At 32.6% G+C, this 19,982-nt stretch overlaps 1 pseudogene; it reads right to left on the bottom strand.

Annotated features, from left to right (window-relative positions):
• Positions 1 to 8,051: 8,051 nt before the first annotated feature.
• LOC120189919 lies at positions 8,052 to 10,811 on the bottom strand (annotated as a pseudogene).
• Between the last annotated feature and the right edge of the window lie 9,171 nt (positions 10,812 to 19,982).

Raw genomic sequence — 19,982 nt, 5'->3', positions numbered from 1 at the left:
CGGATGCTGTACTCTCAGCCATGGCCCGAAGCAGGTTTCCTCAAACAATTGTCTTTGAGCAGGTGAAAGCTTCTTTGCAATTGTAGTGGCCAGGCTGACTTTATTTCTCAAGGTCAATTGAGCCGAAAAAAATTTCTACAAAAACAATAAACATACCAAGTTAGATATACCAAAAACTACACTGTGAAGATATACCAAAAACAATAAACATAAAAAGTAGTAGTTTATTCTTGAAACTAAAATTTGCAACACTGTTTTGTCTTTTGGTTGAAATGAAAATCGCAACGAGAGAATCGCAACGCGAGATGACAATCGCAACGCGAAATGAAAATCGCAACGAGAGAATCGCAACGCGAAATGAAAATCGCAATGCGATTTTGGTTTCGCGTTGCGATTCTCTCGTTGCGATTTTCATTTCGCGTTGCGATTCTCTCGTTGCGACAGTCATTCTCTCGTTGCGATTTTCATTTATCTCGTTGCGACTCTTCTGCAAATTGAAACTTGAATGGATTGCATTACTTCAACCAAAAGACAGAACAAAGACAAAGACAAATACTAACTTGAAAATCGCAACGAGAGAATAGCAACGCGAAATGAAAATCGCAACGACAGAATCGTAACGCGAAATGAAATCTAAGTGAAATGGTTAATCTATTATTGAAATGACCAGTAAACTTATCATCAGTTTCAATATGAAAAACCTACAATAATGCAAACATTTCAAAATAAAAATAATTAAAAAAAACTAACCCTCGGAGGTTGATTTTCCATTTCTGAATATTGTGAGGGATTTCTGACCGTGAATGGTTGTGAGGGATTTCGCCGGAGATGGGGACGGAAATCTTCGGAGATGGGGACGGATTTCTTCGCCGTAGAGAGTGAGAGATGGAGATGGGACTGAGTTGTGATTTTAGGTTTTAGGTTATGAGTTGCGATTACGGGATTTTGTCTTAATATTCTTTTTGTAATTTGAAAATAAAATACGCGTAGCGATTATAATGGCGCTTTAAATATCGCGTTGCGATTTACGGATACGCGTTGCGATTTTATGTATTATCGTTGCGATTTACGGATACGCGTTGCGATATACGGATACGCATTGCGATTTACCCATACGCGTTGCGATTTACCCATACGCGTTGCGATTTACGGATACACGTTGCGATTTACGGATACACGTTGCGATTTACGGATACGCGTTGCGATTTATGTGTTCGCGTTGCGATTTTCATATTCGCGTTGCGATTATGGAAAATCGCAATGCGAATTTGTACTATCGCATCGCGATTTTCAAGAATCGCGTCGCGATTTTCAAGAATCGCGTTGCGATTTTGGAAACTGATTTGTGATTCTGGAAACTGATTTGCGATTCTGGGGATCGCGTTGCGATTTTTATTTCGCGTTGCGATTTTGTTGGTCATTTTGGCAAATCCAAAAAAAGTTGGTTAAAATCGTATATTATAACTTTTTTTTGGTCACTGAGGCGATTTTCTCTTATTATTATTACTATTAACAAATGATAAAAAATTGGAATTGAAAAAAAAGAAGCAAATGCATGAATCACGTTGACTCAATAGAACAGCTGGCCCCTTTTACTTTACGTCTATTTCAAGTTCCAGCCATCACCATAAGGGTAAACTACGTAAAGAATCACTTAATATCTAGGATTAAGTGGTAAATGAGACGAGACAGATCGTGAGTTTCTCGAAATCGATTCGATCAAGGTTCGATAAATATTCGGATCGAATAGACTCGACTCGACTAGAGTTCTTAGCGAGCTGAAACGAGCTACTCGATATTTGACTCGAAAAACTCGTGACCAGCTCGAATACATTATTAATAATATTAATATTGATGTATTGATTTTTTTTAAATATAATAATATTTAATGTATTTAAGGTTCATGTTTGAGTTTGAAGCTTTAATCGAGTTAAGTTTAAGATTTTTTTTTTCATTTCGATCCTTTTCGAACTGCTCATGAACTTTAGTTCAGGATTTCGATTTCGAGTCGAGCTTGAAAATTTTAAGCACGCGAGTTTTCGAATCGAGTCGAGCTTCATTTCAGAGTTTTCGAGTCGTGCTAAGTAATACTCGAACTCGACTTGGCTCGTTTACACCCCTATCTAGGATGTTGTATTTTGGTCACTAAAATTTTAAAACGTACAACACAATCACTAAACTTTTAATTCACTTTTATTATAATCACCATCGTCAACTAATGTTAATAGATACTGCGTGGCACATTAAAGTCATATTTTCAATAGAAATTCTAAGGGTGCGCTTGGTTCACGAAATGAAAGATTTCTAGTGGGAATGTAAGAATACCAGAGAATAAAATTAATGGGATGTTGTATTTTGTGTTTGGTTGGTTTAGCATGAATGTAAGATTACCATGTTTGGTTAATGGAATAAAAGATTATTGAATGTATATTTGGCCAAATTGTCCTTATTATATATTTGGTTTTTAACAAGTTGAAAAATATTTTATATATTTTCTTTAAAAAATTTAAATTCATAAAATTTATATAATTTTTTTTTACAAAATTGAAAATATAAAAAGGTTTAATGAAAGAGTAAAATTTTATTTTAACCCTTGAACTTTATATAAAAATTTAATTATAGATTTTTTTGTAAATCTAAAATAGTTTAAGGATAAATTTGTAATTTAACATTCGTAAAATTTTTATTATTTAATGACAGAAGAATGATATTTTTGAAAAAAAATTAAGGGCATTTTAATCCAAAACACTGGTAATCCAACAATACCTAAAGGAATGAAAGTAATGACATCCCCGGTAATATACTCAAAAAAAATCCACTGTTGGTAATCTTATATTATCGGGAATGAGATTACCTGTCAATCTAACGAAGAAATGTGGATTCTATTACCATGGAAATCTCATGTTTCCGAACCAATCAGGCCCTAAAGTTTAAAACTAAAAAATATCATCATGACTTAACTCGACACAATATTAACTACAACTCACTCAATTTTATAATGATCGTACAATATATGAAACTTGGAATAATACCGCAAGGAAATGCTTGACTTATCATAAACGTTCAGAAATCCTTAATAGGATATTGGAAAAAGGAGCATAAACATAAAATATTATAAAATTCAGAATTCATCATATATTGGTTAGCTCGTTCTTTATGTGATATAAGTATGCATTAGTAACCATTCACAAGTTGGAGACGAGCACGGTAGTTTTGATTTTTTTTTTAATAATAATGAAGTTTTGATCATTGATTAACTAATTTAAATTAAGTATTATAAGTATTTAATATTTCATAATTTTTTAATTTAATTTATTTCATTCATAATTTTTTAATTTAATTTATTTCATTCATAATTTTAATATTTAAATATTTAGAGCCGAAGTATGTAATGGAAGATTGTAACCCGAGTGGGGGCATTGAGGTGATGGGACATGAGTTTGGCTCCTTGAGTCGGTTCCCACACGGCATTGTAATCGCTTGTCAGTTCCAAGCAAAGATTCAAATAGTTAGATGTTACTTAAACGTCTCATCTTGTTAAATTAACTTATTGTTATTATCCTCTTATCTCATTCAATAAAATATAGATTAATTAATATTTTAATTCTTAAAATTTTATCACTTTTATAGTCGCTTTTTTTTCAATTTAATCTACGGATTTTTCAAGTGCGAAATGCATTGTCACACTTAATTTTTTGAAACAAAAAACATTGTGTCTCTCTAGGAACTTAACATAAAATATATGTTAAATTAGAAAAAAATCAATTAAAACCTAAAATATATTTTTTATATTTTTAATATTTTTATTAAAGTTTGAAAATATTTTATATTTTTCCTAATATTTTATATTTAAGATTTTCTATTTTTATTTTCTTTAATTTAATATAACTTTTATAAATAGAAAATCTGAATGAAATAATGTACTTCATGTTTATAAAGTTCAGTGGCAAATTAATTATTTTTTAAAATAACAATATGATAATGAAATATAACTTCAAAAATCAAAATAATATTTAATCTTAAATAGAATAATAATAAATTTTCTCCTCTCAATAATTCAATTTAAACAGTTTTATTTTTTTTTAATTTTAGAGAACAAAATTATAACTTTATAATTACATTTCAACACAAAATTTCTGTTAATTTACAAGACAAAAAAAAACTGTCTGTTTCCAAGTTTTTTTTTCCAAATAAAACATGTCCGTGTCCTTGTGTATCTCATTTTTGTGAAATTTCGAAAGTCAACAAAAGGGTGTAAATGAAAGGGGCCATTGCTCAATACAAAAGTCAAAGGTACAATTTGTATGTATTAGGCCAATTAATTTTAAAATTTTCTAATTGGACTCCAAGCACAATAAGCAACACAACAACTGCTTGACATACATGAATTTCTATTGATTTTCAGACAGTATGATTGTCAAAACCCAATGCCAGCTTCTAGTTTTGGTTTGACAAAGAAGTTTCAAAAGCATTCGAGGTGTTAGTTGTTACAATGCATTTTTTTGTTCATATTCATGCACTTCTGAAACTGATGAGTTATTAAAAAAATGTTGAATGAGGTATCAATGATTAAGGGAAGTGTTGTTTTTTTAGAGGTTCTAAGTTTGATCAGTTGCATCTGTAGGGTGTATATATGTTGTCAATGATTAAGAATTTTTTTAAATATATATTACTTTATAATCATCTCAGACTACTGAAAAAACATGCGAAGACATAAAATATGATTTTATGAAGATTTAAATTGTGATTGCATTCACATTTTTGGTTGTGTTGCATTTATCACGATTATAAATATAATATATTATATTATGATCAGTACGAGTAACTTGATCACACAACAACATTTGAGAACGACGTCATTACCGTTATATAATGGCCGCTACTTCAATAACCAACCCCTGTTTAAGTGCATGTGGTTTTCTTTAAGATGCAAGTTCAGTCAAAATTCGAGCATTTCATACACCAACTCAACGCTGAATTCCAAGTTTTCAAAACCTCACCATGTTATGCGGTTGTTTCTGGGAACATGTATTGGGGTTTGTATAGTCGGTTATATCACCAAGTGTTCAAAATCAGCAGCTATAATTACTAAGAATTGCAACATGTAAAAGATTTATATTGTTTTTAAGGAATAATACCAAAATTAGCCACCATTATTTATTTAAAAGAGAAAATAACATCAGTGATCGAAAATGTATTATAATATACGATTTTAATCAATTTTTTTTTTATTTGCAAAAATAACCAACGAATTCGCAACGCGATTTCAAATTTCGCAACACAGTTTCCAAATTCGCAACACGAATTTCCCAAATTCGCAATTCGAATTCGGATTTCACAACTCAATTAATGATATAGGTAAACAAGGTAGAAAAAAATCCGCCACTCGAATTCGCCAATCTCGCAAATCGAATTCGCAAATTTTGCAACTCAATTACCGATATAGGTAAGCACGGTAAAAAAAATCCGTTCGCAACATGAATTTCTCAAATTCGCAACTCAGTTTTCAAATTCACATTTCGAATTCGGATTTTGCAACAAATTACCGATCTAGGTAAACACGGTAGAAAAAATCCACAACTTAAATTCGCCAATTTCACCATTTTTTCTACCGTGTTTACCTATATCGGTAATTGAGTTGCAAAATACGAATTCGACTTGCGAATTTGAAAACTGAGTTGCGAATTTGGAAATTGTGTTGCGAAATTGGAGTTCGTGTTGCGAATTTGAAATCGCGTTGCGATTATTTTTGCAAATGCAAAAAAAGTTGATTAAAATCGTATATTATTAGACATTTTCGATCACTAAAGTTATTTTCTCTATTTAAAACGATCATTTTGGTCTTTATTATTATAATTTGGGACAAAAAATCACTTCGTGGATGAAAAATCATTATTTAATGAACTATTAACAGTTTAAAATAAAGAATTTTCACCCTAAACTAAAATATTAAGAGTAAAAAATGCTCTAGAAAAAAGAATAAATATCAAAATGACTATTCAAACAAATATTAGAAATCTTTTTGCTCTAAAATAAAGTATTATGGTTAAAATATTATAAAAAAGAATAAGACCAAATACGACAAATTTGATAAACATTGGGGTGGGGTAATTTTGATATTATACTTTTTTTTTAATTACTTAAACCTGTAATTTTATTTAAAATTTGAATTTATTTTTTTGCTTATAAATTATTCAAATATCATTGAATCAGAATCAGAATATACATATAAATTAAATTTTATTATTCATCTGATAATTCAATTCATAAACATCTGAATTATAAATGTTAAATAATATATTGAATATTCAAATATGTACACATCCGATTCTTTATTTATTAAAGGTTGGTTGATCAAGATTTTAATCCCTAAAAATCAAACATATTTTCCATTTTAAATCCAAATGTCTAAATTAACATACACATAAATAATACAAATTCATATTATAAATATATGATAATATTAAACTGTATCTACAATCTAAATTAAATAATAATTTTGATATCTAATCTATAAATTATTTAAAATTTAAACAAACAGATAAAATGTTTATACATCTCTATTGCACGAATCAAACGACCTCAATAATTAAAAGAATGATTGTTATTCTTATAGTTTGCCTGTAGGGATATTTGAATGTTTTTTTTTATTAAACTAAGGTGATTATAAAGTAGTATATGTTCTAAATGCTCTCAACCATTTGACAATAATGACCACTCAATAACTTTGCCGCCTCCGCTGGTGCTCGAACTCGTGACCTCTAGGAACAACAAAGATTCTTTTAACCACCGAGGCAAGTTGATTCATGCGATATGTTTGAAAGTCTATTATCAAATAATTAAAATCTTTTAAATAGATACTACCTTATAATCATACCATAATATAATAAAAATAATTGAAATCTCTTAATTCAATAACTCTATTCCAAAGATCTAGCGAGGGAGTTCATAAATCATGAATATAATCCCGTAAATAACTTAGTTTTAATATAAATTTAAAATTTTTATCCAACAAATTCAAAATACTAACTTTAATCTAAATTTTTTAATAGCCCAAAATTTAAAAGAACCTAACTCAAAATAATTTGAACACATACTTAAGCTTTAAGACGAAAGAATCCCAACATATAAATACGATAAGGGAACACAATTAATTGGTATAATTCTGAATAGAATTTCTCTACCTTTTGGTACCTTTTTCAGTGCCCCACTAATTATTTTCTAAAACGTGAATCAATTTATGAACGCATCGTTAATAGAAATTTTAAATCTTACAAAAAAGTTGCGAGGGTGAAATTTATATTGCAAATATAATGAATGAGATATTGCAGGTGATGACGATGATATAGTGGCACAACGACGGTTTTAGATTTTAACTGATAAGGGTTCTTTTTTTTTTCCTTTCTATTTTGTAGATCCAACGCTGGAGATCTCTCATGTAGTTTTCAGTTGTAAAAAGGTTTTTCTTAAAAAAACATATCGATAATATTGATGAAAAAATTTTAATAGACCGATCCATAATTCCACGTGTTATAAAAATAATTTATGAGACACCAAGAAGAGGAAGAGGAATTATGTTCGTATAATATCACACGGTATTTGCATAATGTTATCGCAGTCCTAACTATTATAAATCAAAAGAATTTAGTAAGTTGTTATATATATTATTAAATTATTTATTTTTTCGATTTGAAGTGAGCCGATTACAGATGTAGGCGGTTAATTTTTTAAAATTATATTTAATTTAACCAAAAAAATGTGAAATTGTCAGCTTAAGAGAAATTAACCTAGTGGCCTTGCGGAGAACCACCGTGCCGAAAGCCGTTCGATATAGTGGGGATTGGTGGAGGTCAAAGAATGTGGGAGGTGTAAGTGGTTTTTGAGAGGGGGAAAGAGTTTTTCTTTAAATAATCATTGATATCCAATTCATTGGTTGGTTATTTTGGATTGAATACAATATAAAATGTCTGAACCCAAATGATACGGTGTCAAACTCGAATGGCCCGAATCGAAAAAATTGAGAGTTGGAACATGAAGGTGCTGAAGAATTCTCACAAATAATCCCCACAAGAGCATGAACCATCTTTAAAATGGTGGTATCTGTTGACGTCTCTTAAAATGATTTCCCTGGAGACAATCTCACTAATGAATTTGAATGCAGTATGGCAATCAACGCACACTCTAAGATTCTTCTTCACTCTAATAGGAGCTCCTGCCATGGTCACGATCAACCCGAAGGCTACCGCAAGTTTTTTGCTATGGTGGTATTGAAGCTTTTCATTTTCACTATGATCTACATCATGAAGATCGAACTCCACCTTCGAAACATAGCCGGCTTTGCTCAACCGCTTGCTTAGCTCCTCGAGCTTTGCATAGATTTCTTCACTCCGAACATGGCTTCGGTCTCCCGCTATGAAAGTGTGTATCTTGTCTTTAACCTCGATCCAACTAATCCCGGGCTCTTTCTTACATTAGTCTTTCATGAGTTTTCTCATCTTTGCTACATTGTCCCACATTCCAACTGATGCATATATGAAACTGCAGCACGTTGGCCAGTTTCGACATTCTTGTGGATTCTAGCAGCACCGAGAAGTGCTCCCCAAACCGAGCCATCTGCTTGAAAAGGCATTGTATTCACTAATTCCATTGCCTCCTCGAATCTCCCGGCTCGACCAAGTATGTCAATCATGCAAGCATAATGCTCTTGCATAGGTTCAAATCCAAACAACTCCTTCATTGAACTGAAGTATTTTTGGGCTTCAGTAACCAAACCTGCATGACTACAAGCACAAAGGACACTGACCAAAGTTATGTGATTCGGAGAAACACCAGATTTAAGCATTTGATCAAACGCCCGTAGGGCTTCTTTCCCGTGGCCATGCTGAGCTAATCCTCCTATATTGCAGACCATGACACGATTCCTCTCTCGGGAATATTAGAGAACACGCATTCGGAGCCATCTATGCTTCCACATTTGGCATACATGTTGACAAGAGAATTTCCAGCAAAGATATCATATGTAAATCCATGCTTCAAGACGTGTACATGCATTTGTTTCCATTGTTCGTATGCCGATAAATTTGCGCATGCATTTAGGAGTGAAGCACAAACATATGGATCCGGCTCTATCCCTCGACCTAGCATTTCTAAATACAGCTTAAGAGATTCTTCACCGTGACCGAATTGAGAATAAGCTGAGATCATAGATGTGAAACCCACCAAATCTACCATCAAGCACTCTCTGAATATTTTTGTTGCATCTTCTAGAAGAGTGCATTTTCCATATGCATCGATAAGGCTGTTTACAACGTACTGGTCGGACTCAAATCCCGTTTTCACAGAGAGTGCATGAACTTGTTTGCAAACACTTCTCGCCTGCACACTGGCAATAGATTTGAGGACTGTCGATAAAGTTGTCTGATTGAACCCAACTCCTTCCTTATGCACCAAAGGAAACAGAGATACAGCTTCCTCGTCTTCCCCGTTTTGTGAATGTGCAGACATAGCAGCATTCCATGCAATTAAGTCCTTGTTCGGCATCGAATTAAAAACCATTCTTGCATCATTCATCAAACCACTCTTGGAATACATATCTACAAGTCCACAAAAGAATCTGATCCTATATTCATCTTTATCAAATTGCAGTGCAACTGTCTACCCAATTCCTTGAGACCAATGCCAGCACAAGCTTTTAGAGCACTTGACATGGTAAACAAATTCGGATGCGTTCCTGACAATCTCATTTGCCTGAAAAGGTCTAAAGTACAATCATGGTTATCATGAAGAACACAACCAGCGATGACAGCATTCCAAGAAACGATATCAGGTTTCGCGATCTCCTGAAAAATGGCAATAGGATCCTCGAGATTTACTGTCTTTGCATACATGTCCACAAGTGCATTCTTCGAGAAAGGATACGAATCATAACCGAGTTTTATCAAGAACCCGTGTATTTTACTCCCTTCACCACTATCCTCCAAGCCAGTGCAGGCATTTATCATGCTAGACAAACTAAATTCATTGGGCCTTATCCCACTCGAAACCATTTCGCCAAACAATTCCACTGCTTCACCAAAGTAATTACCCTGCGCATAACAAGAAAACAACGCATTCCACGAGACTACACTCCTTTGAGGTATATCCTCAAATAACTTCCTCGAGTCATCGAATCTCGAACATTTTGCATAAAAGACAACCAAACTGTTACCCACATATTCATCGGACTCGAACCCGGTAACCACCGCAACGCCATGAACCTGTCTCCCCAACTCCAAATCCTTTGTAAAAGTACAAGCTTTAACAACACTCGGAAAAGTGAACTCATTGCACTTAAGACCCAACAAACGCATCCCGTAAAAGGCCAAAATGACTTCTTTAGCAAACCCATTCTGGGCATACCCAGAAATCAAAGCAGACCAAGAAACCAAGTCTGGTGCAGGACTTTCATCAACCAGTTTCCGAGCATAGCCAAACAGTTTACATTTCGCATACAAATTGGTCAGAAAGTTGCTAATTTTAGGATCCTTGATCGACCCAAATTTGAGTAGATGGGCATGGATTTGCATGCCCGGAGATAGGGTCCTGGTGGCATTGCATTTTGATAGAAGATTATAGTAGGGAACAGAGAAGGGTGTGGAGCTGGGGTGTTGGGTTAATCTTGAAAAAGGGCAAGATTTTCTGTGGTGGGTTGAGATTTGAACACACTGAGAAGAGGCAGTGAACGATTTAAAAACTGGGTTTGGTCCTAGGAATTGAGGTTTATGGAACCGGAGGGAATTGAGGCCATGGATTTTCATCATCTATTTCTTCATTAACCTGCTTTCGACTTGAAAATCGCTATAAATCATGTTCCCTTCCTTCTACGCCGTCGTTTTGTAACGGCTATGACTAGTTAATGATCAATAAAACCAAAAACCATGTCTACTACCTTTACCAAAAATTTCATATTCATCCACCATTTTTGCATTTATAGTCCACATTCTTCTAAATCTACCCTTTTACTTTAATCAATTCCTTTTCTTAAAATTTGAGATAAATACTATTTAACCTATAAATTTAATATTTTCTAATTTGATTCCTTGAACACTTTTTAACATCTGTATTCAAAAAAAATTTCTTATTTTTTTTTAAAAATTTAGGTATCAATTTAAAATAGAAGTCAAAGTTTGAAAATCTCTACAATCAATTTTAAAATATTTAGGGATTAATCTAGAAAAAAAAATGTCAAGTTTAAAAACTAGATAGTATTTTTCCTTTTTTTAACCGTTGACCTACAATAAAATAAAAATGGTGAAATCTTTTAAAAGATTATAGATAATAAATGTTGACTTCTATAACACTTTGGTTAAAATGATGAAGATGAGTGAATTTGACAAAACGATCCGGACCATATGCTTTCTATTTGTGGTTTTTATTGATTTCACTTTGCTTGAGTGTGTATTATTTGAAGGTTATTTAGTTAAATTTGAAAATTTTATAAGTTAAAAAGCAACAATTCTATAATATAAAATGTAAATGTTTTTTTAAAATTAATGAATATAATTTTAAAATATTAAGAAAAGTTTAAAAAAATTAAGAAATCAATTCATTAGATCTTTAAGAAAACCACTACCATCAATGTCCCGCCAGTATTCGTGTAAATACATTTCTTCAATATATGCAATGTACGTTTATTCTTTTTAGACAACTTATGTATAACTTCTTTACATTTTTTAACCTATTTTTTGAAAATTCTGATCGACTTTTTCCACATCAACAGAAGATGCTTTTCGTAAAAATATTTTCTGAAAAACTTTTTTCATATCATGTATATTTATCCTGAGTATCATAATAAGGTACTAATTCAAAAAATAATCTTAAACGAAAATTATGTTTAGTTCTATTTTTCGGTGATATGTGGGTAAAAAAACCCTCTCAACGAGAATTTTATGAGTTCCTTCGTAGAATTTAAATTACGGTGATTGAAATTTGAGTGAATTTTTTTTAATTGTTGTTTTAAAAATAATGATTCGGTCATTGAAATCATCAATTTATAATATATCGGACATTCGTTATTATCCCATAATGGTGATGTGATGTATTACACAAATTGATGTTGTATTGTTTGGAGAAATTATTTAATAGATCTGGTTCACCGTGTCATCTATAGTCTAAGTGAATCACATCCATTAAATTTAAAATAACTTTCAAATAATTATCCACTCCTTAATTAAACGTAGGAAAGATGTGAAGATTTACATTGAAAAAAAATGAAATGAAAAAATATTATTGGTTAAGACCACTGATGACATGATGAGCCGTGTCCATCTAATAATTTCTCGATTGTTTGACCATAAGGCGGTTTGGGTGTAATCCCTTATGTAACTTTCTCCACCACACTCACTCAATTAATCATGAATATTGCACTGCCTTCTTATTAAGATCTCATATGGCTTTATAACTTTTAAGCATGCAGTTATAGAAGGGATTACACCCAAACGGCCTAACTGTTTACTAGTTTATGGTTACAACAGCTTTTATTACATTCACCCTACACTTTCTCGTGGTTTTTCTCAGCGCTCATAAGCACGTTTACACACTGTCGGACAACGGTGTGGCAGCGTCCATCACAAAACATGAGTTTTGTTGGAGCAACATCACAAAACAGCCTACAGATTGCAGTTTTGGCAATGCTTTGCCCAAACTTGACTGTAAGTGTTATTAATGTATTAGAGATTTTGTTATGAATGGATCAGTAAATTCTGAAATTTAAAGTTATTATAAATAATTCATACTACTATTTTATTAAATAAAAACACATTAAATGTTGTTTACCAAATAATATATTATTATGTAATTTAACAACTTTTTTCTAGAACATTTATTAACAATTATTTTAATTATTAAAATCTAAAAAATGATCGAACACTTAAAAAAATATATTTATACATATTATTGTTTCTATTTTAAATAACGCCCACAAATCATATCTCTGAATATCTCTTGTTAGGCTTCTTATTATTCATTGTCTTTCTTCAAATCATCACTCTCTCATCTCCTTCACAAAACTATCAACTACACTCTTTTCCCAAATCAAAAAAGATGAACATCTATAACACAATTATATTTCTTCCATCAACAATTGATACGCTAAGCGTAGAACATCGCTCGACTGAAAAGAATCAGTCAAAATGTACCGTGCACCAAGAGAAAAATAAATGATCTTATCTCCTAACTTATTCATAGAATCCCATGATGTGTCTGTTTTTATTACCAAGTCGCAACAATCTATGCATGTCCCGACGCACTACTAAATTAATCACAACTTGAAGAGCGAGCTACAAAATCTACAACACAGTTCAGTCTTCCAGCGGACCCAACAATAATGGCAACAACAACATCAACAATGGTAGAAGTTATTCCAAAAACACTCTTCAAAAGTTGTTCATCTCTCAATGCCGGGGAAATGAACAACGATGGGGAGGGGAAGAAATAGCCTCCAACATCAAAGAGAGACATTAACTAGAGTCGGTTGCTAGAATCTCGTTTCTAGAGAGATTTTCAGAAGATGGGCGATCAGTCATTAGATTCAGATCCTGATCTAACGGTTCAAAAAAGAGATTGTTCTCTTTTTCAGGTGTGTAACGGATCTAATGACTTTCTATTTATTTTTTTCACACGCACCAGAAGACGATAAATAGGGCTCTCAATCTCCTGCAACGATGGTCCACGCCAGCAACGAATCAACAGCAACATGGGATTTTAAAAGATCAGGTTAAAAACTCCGACTAAAGGAAAAGGGGTTTTTAAAAAGAAAATTTCATATCTATCCATTTTCCGGAGAGATAAAGTGAAACCGATGCTAAATCCTCATAAAGAAGAAACTCTGAGGTGCTCGAGAAATGACAATTCAATTAAATATGCTTAACCAATGAGGTTATGGTTGAGACAATCGTGGTGCTAACAGGGGCAAGAAAGGAGGCTCGACACCTAGCTTGAAGGACATCTTTTTGTCTTTAGACAAAATCTAATTATATTTTAAGTTAAAATTTTAATTAAAAAATTTCAAAAAAAGCAACCAAGTCTAATTGTAAATTGCATCATTCCACTTTCTGAAAATTGAGAATTTAGGGACTGTTTGTTTACTTCAGAATAATTAAACGCTGAATGATTCAAATGTTGAATGATTCAAAAACTCTGTATGAATTAACTCTGAATGTGACATGCTATTTGATAATGGCTCTGAATCATTCAAAATGTACTTCTGTGCTGAATCAGTCAGCACTGAATCATTCAGAGGTACGAAACAAACGCGATTCAGCATTCAACGCTGAATTGTTCCATTAAGAGACAAACAAACAACCCCTTAATGTATCTAATTTATTTCATCATAATTAACCTTCGTATTATATAAAAATTGACATGTTAGTTTAATTGTTGAAAAACATGAAAGGCATTACTGAATTTGTTACATTAAATTCCAGAAGTAGCAAGTTTTGTTAATTACATGCCTATAAATGGTTGAGCAGCTAGTTTCCATATTAGAACTTTTAATAAAATGTTTGATAGCGTTGCCTTTTCTTATAAATGGAGAGGGGTATGGTTCGAATCCCTGTTAAACTCAATACCACTTAACCACTACGAGTCTAAATCACAAGACTATCGGCTAATTTTGTATAAATTATACCAGTGACCACCCAACTATAGTTCCTTTTCATTTCGATCACTATTTTTGAATTCTTGTCAATCAGACCTGTCATAACCATTTTTTTTAAACAATTAAATAACATTTTAAAAAACGATTATGGCTTTAATTTGGAAAAATCGGGAAATTTGGATTAATTTGAATAAAATAGAAAAGGGAGTCGCCATCGACCTTTGGGTTAGGTAGGTCGAATACCTAAAAACGTCTTTTAAAACAATTTTAAGAAAAATCATTTTTTAGACAAAATTCGGTATGCGTTACCAAAGATTCGATTAAATGGATTCGGGAGTCGGTTACGTGTGGGGAAGGAATACCACCCCACAACGCCCAAAAACTGGTACTGTGTCGCTTACACCTTGTTGTAAATGGTGGAATTTATGAGTCGAATATAAAGTTAAAATGTGATCCGTTTATTGAACATGGATTAATTCACTTTGAACTAATTAATTATAGAAAATTCTTTAACCCGAAAAGAAATCTCGGAATTAGTAATCCTCCATCGGGAAAGCTAACTCGACTATTTCTTATCAGTAAAAGAATATTCCATCAACATTGATTAAGAAAAATTGAATCGAAATAAATTAACTATCGACCTCTACATAAATTAAATTGCCATATAAAAACACATTGAATCATAAGAGATTTAGTCAGTAAAATAAATTAAATTTATTTCAAGTCTTATTTCGTTTGAACGTTGTATCGGATTGTACCACTTCGGTCAAGTGATACTCTCCACACCCATTCTACAAATACATTCTTGAAATATTCGGATAACATTAATACTTAAGGAAATGGAAATAAATATGATTAAAAAATGCACAATAAAATATTTACAACAAATAGAGTTAGGCATATTTATTTACATTTGATACAAATGACTACATAACACGAAATATGTACATACAGATTGAAATAAATACAAATGAATGTTACAACCCAAAATATAATGGTTAAAAAGTAAGTATTTAATAATTACAATGACTAACATGGTAATAACAAATTAAAGGGCTAAAACAGCATAATAGAAATTAAAGACTAAAATGGCAAAAACAGAAACGTAGGGACTAAAATAGTAATTAAACCGAATGCAACCTAGTGACTAAAATAAATAGATTTACAAATCTTAGAGTCAAATTCGAACATCAGCCAAAATATACAACATACAAAATCAGTGACTAAAACGAAACTCATACAAACATTGTGGCCAAAGTAAAATATGAGTATAATAATAACATGTAATAATAGGACTAAAATATAAATAAGGAAATTTAATGATCAAAATAGATAAAACAGAAACTTACATGGCTAAAATAACAAAACAGAAAGTTAAAGGACTGAAATAGCATAAACATGAATTTATAGGACTAAAATAATAAAAACAGAAACATAAAGAACTGAAAAGCTAAAACAGAAAGGTAGAGGACTAAAATGGAAAAACAGAAACTTAAAGGGCCAAATAGAAATTAAACCAAATATTAACAGTGACTAAAATGGAAGAATTAAAAATATCATGACCATATTCAAGCAATCACAGAAACATGTAAGATAAGTGACTAAAATAAATTTATTACAAATATGGTGACCAAATTCTAATAACGCAAATAATATAAAATACATGGAATCAGTGATTAAATTGAAATATTTTTAATTTATTAAAACCATTATCAAATATAGACAAAAATGCCATAAAGCATGGATAGTGACTAATATGTAACAGTGAAAAGATAAAGGCTCATAGTCAAATAAAATGAAACTTCATTCAATGGCTAAATCGTGAGATTACAAAGATCAAGGACCTACAGAGTAGTTTACCCATATCCCGAAAACACAGAATTCCTCCCCTGTTAAACGTCGCCGTTTCGTTTTGGAAATATAAGCCCAAAACCGGCTTATCTTAGCTTCCCCTCTCTCATTTGGTTTTAATTCATAAAACAGAGGGAGAGAGAGAGTTTCAGAACTCTCTCAACTCCCACATAAGAGAAAAGGAATAACGCCGTCGCCGGTGGCGCTCACGGCGGCGATGACGGCGGCGCACGGCGGCCGGAGATGTCCAACAACCCTCAAAAGAAACATCTCAACCCCTACTACTCAAAACCCCACTCCACTTTGCCTAAACACTACCCCAGTCTCCTAAATCTACCGATTTACCTCTCGAAACAACAAGACACGGTGACCTTTGAACTCCTTGCATGCCTTCGCCGAACCTCCCTCCTCGGTAAGCTTTTCTCTTCTCCTTTTTTTCTCTGTTTTCTTTATATATTTTTTTTGTTCTGAAAACTCCCGAATGGTCTCTCTCTTTTTTTTGTTATCACAGCCTCTCCCCTCTGTTCTCTTTGCTTCATTCCTTTTATCTTGCTTTGCATGTTGATTTTTTTGTTTGGTGAGATGATGATGTCTAGAATAGCCCCTGGCTTTCTCTGATTTTGTAAGATATAAATCCCGAATATTTAGGGATTTATTGGTATTTTAATTTGGGGTTTGGTTTTTTGGTTGATTTGGTCCACTGTTGATGATGTTTTATTTTCTGTTTGATTGGTTCTGCTGTAGATGACTGTGGTGACGTGGGGACGGCGGCTGGACCATCGGAGTGGACCGGAACAGTAACGGCGGCGTGGCATTCTTTCCTCTGTTGGGGCGGCTGATGATGATTTAGGGTTTTGAAACCCTAATTTTGTTGGGTTATCATATGATGGGCTCGGGTTAAGCCTAGTTTGGGCCTTGTTGTATTGGGCTTTGGCCTGCAAAAATATGTAAAATGTAATTAATAAACATAATAATAATAAATAATAATAATAATAATAATAATAAATATAAATAATAATAAAAAAGACCCGGACAAAAACGGGTGTCTACAGCTGCCCCTCTTTGCACATTCTTGTGTTAACAAGAACAGGGCAAAGACGACAAGACATCACGTTTTTGTCTGGTTCTCTCCCTTTTAAACTTAGAAATTGGATAATGTTGGTTGTTGGGGACGACACTGCTCATACATGATGAAGAGTTCTGGTCGTCTAAAAGTGACAAGGTTCCTACATGATGAGGAAATCTGATCAAGGGATGACACTGCTCATACATGATGAAGAGTTCTGGTCATCTTTAGGAGGAGTGATAACACGATTCCTACGTGATGAGGATGGCTGGTTATCTAGGATGACACGGCTCCTACGTGATGTGGAGATCTGGTCTGGGGAATGACACGGCTCATACGTGATGAAGAGTTCTGGTCGTCTAAAAGTGACAAGGTTCCTACATGATGAGGAAATCTGATCAAGGGATGACACTGCTCATACATGATGAAGAGTTCTGGTCATCTTTAGGAGGAGTGATAACACGATTCCTACGTGATGAGGATGGCTGGTTATCTAGGATGACACGGCTCCTACGTGATGAGGAGATCTGGTCTGGGGAATGACACGGCTCATACGTGATGAAGAGTTCTGGCCATCTAAAGGTGATAACACGGTTCCTACGTGATGAGGACGGCTGGTTATCTATGGTTGACACGGCTCCTACGTGATGAGGAGATATGGTCTGGGGATGACACGGTTCCTACATGATGAGGACGGCTGGCCATCTTTAGGAGTTATGGTTTCAAGAGAAACCAAATTAAAGATTTGTTTCAAGAAAAATAAACTCAAAGATGATATTTTTAAAAGCAACTGTCTCAAAAGAGACAAAATTCGTTTTAAGGGAAACGACTCAAAGATGACGTTTAAAGGGAAACTGTCTCAAATGAGACAAAATTCGTTTAAAGGGAATTGATCTCAAAGATCAGTGTTTCGAGGGAAACAAACTTAAAGATGTTTTTGTTTCAAGAAAAACATACTCAAAGACTTTGTTTGTTTTGTTTCAAGGGAAACAGATTCAAAGATGGTAAAATTTGTTTCCAAAGAAACAAACTCAAAGATTTTTCTCAAAGAAACTGTCTACAGAGAAACAAAATTTTGTTTCCAAAGAAAGAGATTCAATGATTTTTTTTAAGACATTGTCATAAGAGACAAAACTTTGTTTTTTCAGAAAATTGTATCTTAGTGAGACAAAATTTTGTTTCCAAAGAAAGAGATTCAAATTTTTCTTCAAAAGAAACTGTTTTAAGGGATAAAACCTTGTTTCCAGAGAAACAAACTCAAAGATGATCTTGTTTTAAGAGAAAATGTTTCAAGAGACAAAATTCGTTTGAAGGGAAACGACTCAAAGATGTCATTGAAAGGAAACTGTCTCATGCGAGACAAAATTTGTTTTAATAGAAACGATATCAAAGGTGGGTATTTTCAAAAGAAGTTGTCTCGAGCGACAAAATTTTGTTTCAAAGGAAACAAACTCAAAAGAAATTGTCTTTAAGAGATAAAATTTTGTTTCAAAAGAAACAGACTCAAAGATGGATCACATCTTAAGTGAGACCAAATTTGTTTCAAATGAAACAATCTCAAAAGTTAGTTTTTTCATTAGAATCTGTCTCAATAGATAACATTTGTTTTTAAAGAAATAGACTCAAAGATGATTTTGTTAAGAGAAACAAACTCAAAGATTTTCAAAATGAACATATTCAAAGATTTACTTCAAGAGAAACTGTCTCAAGAGATACAAAATTCATTTTAAGAGAAACAGATTCAAAGATTTTTTTCCAAAAGAAATTATCTTAAGAGAGACAAAATTTTGTTTCCAAAGAAACAAACTCAAAGATTTTTGTTTCAAAAAAAACAATCTCAAAGATTTTTTCACGACATTGTCTCAAGAGAGACAACACTTTGTTTCAGACTCAAAGATTTTTCACGAAATTGTCTCAAGAGAGACAAAACTTTGTTTCAAAATAAATAGACTCAAAGATTTTTTTCAAAAGAAACAACTCAAAGATTTTTATTCAAAAGGAACAAACTCTAAGATTTTTATTCAAAAGGAACAAACTCTAAGATTTTTATTCAAAAGGAACAAACTCAAAGATTTTTTTCAAGAGAAACTGTCTCAAGAGAGACAAAATTCGTTTTAAGAGAAAAAGATTCAAAGATTGTCGATATTGTTTATATGGAAATAATCTCAAAGGTGTTTTCAAAAGTGTTTATTTTGTTTCAAATGAAACAATTTCAGGATTTGTTAAAAGGGGAAACTGTCTCGTGCGAGACAAATCAGCTTTGAAAATCTCAAGTGATATTAATTTTTCTTTAAGTACAACAACCTTGAAATTTGTATTATGAGAGAAAATGATGTCTCAAGCGAGACGAAATTTGCTTTAAGATATAGTCTCAAATGAGACAAAATTTGTTTTTAGAGAAATTGTCTCAAGCGAGACAAAGTTTGTTTT

Source organism: Hibiscus syriacus, unplaced genomic scaffold, assembly GCF_006381635.1.
Source record: "Hibiscus syriacus cultivar Baekdansim isolate YM2019G1 unplaced genomic scaffold, ASM638163v2 tig00004072_pilon, whole genome shotgun sequence".
NCBI lineage: Eukaryota > Viridiplantae > Streptophyta > Magnoliopsida > Malvales > Malvaceae > Hibiscus > Hibiscus syriacus.
The sequence above is the reverse complement of the archived record's forward strand: the minus strand, read 5'-3'. Positions and strand labels throughout refer to the sequence as shown.